The sequence below is a fragment of the Octopus bimaculoides genome, chromosome 28 (genome assembly GCF_001194135.2).
Source record: "Octopus bimaculoides isolate UCB-OBI-ISO-001 chromosome 28, ASM119413v2, whole genome shotgun sequence".
NCBI lineage: Eukaryota > Metazoa > Mollusca > Cephalopoda > Octopoda > Octopodidae > Octopus > Octopus bimaculoides.
Window position 1 is genome coordinate 17,278,401 of NC_069008.1, and position 3,489 is coordinate 17,281,889.

The 3,489-nt window shown below is 38.5% G+C and overlaps 1 protein-coding gene across 3 annotated transcripts in view; it reads left to right on the forward strand.

The window, feature by feature from the left end:
• The window catches only part of LOC106875313 (spermatogenesis-associated protein 1), a 39,036-nt gene that overhangs the window by 14,815 nt on the left and 20,732 nt on the right, over positions 1-3,489 (forward strand). The gene's annotated exons all lie outside the window — the stretch shown is intronic.

The window sequence follows — 3,489 nt, forward strand, 5'->3', positions numbered from 1 at the left end:
ATATATATATATATATATAATACACACACACACATACACATACATAAACACACACACAGACACAGACACACACGCACACACAATATGGGCTTCTGTTAGTTTCCATTTACCAAACCCACTTGAATCAGTTTGGAGCTAAGTTACAATATTAGAAGACACTTGCCCAAGGTGCCACACAGAGGGACTGAACCTGAGTCATTTGGTTTGGAAACAGACTTATCAACCACGCAGTCATCCCTTCCTTGTAATTTCCTTATAAGACATCAATAATATATAAAGATTCCTTCATGATAGATCTATTATATTATGCGATTGATTATTTACTTAAAGACTCTATCATATGTACTCTCTGAACTTCGTTATTGGATTAAGTGACTGAAAACTGATTAGTTAATTAACGAAGCAAATACCCGTGTGTACTTCCAATATGAAATCAAATTTCATCAAAGATATGTACTTAGTTTTTAATTATCGAAAAGTGGATGGTGGATAAGTAGAATGTTTTGTGGTACAACTCACAGCTCTTGACATTCTGATTTCAAATCTTGACAGGGTCAACTTTACCTCTTTTCCCACCAGGGTCAGAAAAATATAAAACATGAGCCAAGTGCTGGTGGTTGATGCAATTAACAAACCCAGCCCTTCTCCTTTTAATGTTGCTGGTTTTGTGCCTAAATTTCATCAAAGATACTTCATACTATTATTAATTATTAAGGGTACATTATTTACATTATTTACATTGGATGGATATGTGTCCTCATCTTGTTTGTTGTTACCACAACGTTTCGGTTGATTTACTCTCCAGCCTTCATCAGGTGTCCTGGTGGAAATTTGAACCCAGCCCTGGGTTCTCGTTCCTGTGCTGGTGCTATGGAAAAAGCTCCCAGTACACTCTGTAAAGTGGTTGGTGTTAGGAAAGGCAGTCAGCCATAGAAACCAGAGATGATACTGGAGCCCAATGCAGTCTTGTGACTCACTGGAACTTAGCAGCCCATTTCAGTTTGGAAAACAGGCTTTAGATTATGATAATGACTCACACACACACACACACACATGCTCACATATATGTAGATGTGTGTGTGTGTAAGTATGTAAAGAAAATTCCTCACACATATTAGCCAAAGCCACTCAACTATGAAATACCATTTACAATATGGTAATTAGTGCTGGTGCCACATAAAAAGGACCCAGTGCGGTGGTTGGCATTAGGAAAGGCATCTAGCTGCAGGAACGAAACCAAAACAGATGACTGGAGCCTGGTGCAGCTCCTGGCCTCATCAGTGCCATGTGAAACCATCCAACCGATCCCAGCGTCAAAAACGGACGATAAATGTTTGTGATTGATGATGACGATCAAATGATGATAATTGATGATGACGATGGAATGTTGCTGATTGATGATGACGATGAAATGTTGATGACTGATGATGTTCATGAAATGCTGATGATTGATGATGAAAATGAAATGCTGATGATTGATGATGACGAAATGTTGATGATTGATGATTGATGGTAATGATGAAATGTTGATGATTGATGATTGATGATGAAATGGGCTCAGCCTTCTCCATGAATATATATCTTTCACTAGTTTTAGAGTTAAACTGGAAAGGGAACATCACAATCGATCCAGTTATAAATTTGAGTGAGGTTTCTCTGTCCATTACATTTTTATGTTCATTAACTCCTCCTAGACTGTTGGTACAAGGATAACAAAACTCAAACCAGCAACCCCCTAATCCCAGGGAATGCCCTAAAGGAGGTCTACTTTTTTAAGAGTGGCCTAATTGGGGCCCCACTGGCTCCCCACTATTTTTACTGCATTTTAAACTAAATACATGGCATTGGTGACCAAATCGGAGCTATGACAATGAATTTCATACCATGAACCTCCAGGGAATACTGCAGGGAGGTTCAATTTTTAAAGGGCCACTTAAATGGTGCCCCACTGACCCCTCTCCCCATTTTTATTGCATTTACCTTGGTCCCATCCTTATTGGTTAAACTATGATCAGCATCAGAGCTTGGCACATTTGCAGAAATAGGTTTGGGAATTCTAAATACCTTCACATACCTTCAAATCAAGATAAAGAGTTCTAACAGGTACGTTTCAGGTGTGGCTGTGTGTATATTTATATTTTGTAGTTTATGAAGCTTATGTCTAGTAACAATAAATATAAAACAACAAAATTAATTGGATATTTAAACATGCTCCCCCCACCACCACCACAACAGCATAACAATCTCTCTCTCTCTCTCTCTCTCTCTCTCTCTCTCTCTCTCACACACACACACTCACTCACTCACTCACACACACACTCACATACATACACACACACATACATATCTATGGAAATCTCTAGCCTTGACCAAAGCAAATTTCACACCAATTAAAATTGTTCAACCGTGAAGATAAACATCTTGAAAAAATCTATACACCCACTTCTAATTAACAAAACAAACTTGATTAAAGCAGAAAAACAAAACAGACTTAATTCAAAACTTACACAAATAACATGTACGGCAGGTTAAGAAGGTTGCTTTGCAACCATGTCGATTCAGGTTCATTCCCACCGTGCGGCACCTTGGGCAAATATTTTCTATGATGGTCCCAAGCTGATCAATGCCTACATGGGATAGCTGTATGGTATGAAGCTTGCTGCCCAACCACATGGTTTTGGGTGTGTGTCTTCTACTATAGCCTCAGGCCGACCAAATCCTTGTGGACATAGTAGAAAACACCTGCCCAAGCTGTCATGCAGTGGGACTGAACCCGGGACCATGTGGTTGGTAAGCAAGCTACTGACCACACAGCCACTCCTGTACCTATATTTAATATATCAACCCCAGGTGTGTTTATTAGCACCACTGTCTTCATATCAGTTCACCTGGATATCTCTTAGAGCCAGTCTTTACCCCACAGATTTAATCCTCGATAAAGACCTCAAAATGAAAGTTCAAATCATTTGAGCCTGATTATCTACTTTCTATTTTGTGCATTTCTGAGTCTCACCTGTTGACTCCATATATTCTTCCATGTATTAAGTAATATATTTATACAGGTATATTTATGTTGTGTATATAACGAGGCCATAAACAAAATGTTTGGTCGTATTTTATCTTACTTAAGCTGTTTTTTATGATTCAAGTAATAAAAAAAGATTTTTAATTACTTTACTAATATTTATTAAGTTGTTGGCAAGCTCGGATTTTATAATCCTTTTTTCTCTCCCTTTGCCTCTTTCACTTTCTCTCTGTCTGTCTGTGTGTCTGTCTGTCTGTGTGTCTGTCTGTCTCTGTCTCTCTGTCTCTCTCTTTCTCTCTTTCTCCCTTCTTCAGTCCATGTATATAATGTTTCGGTTTCTCTTGTCCGTGACTCAGTCTCTTGATCTGTTTCTGCCTGTGTCTGTCAGTCTGTCTGTTTCTCTCTCTCTCTCTCTCTCCCTTATTCTCAGTGTGTACACACACACACATTTATATATATATATA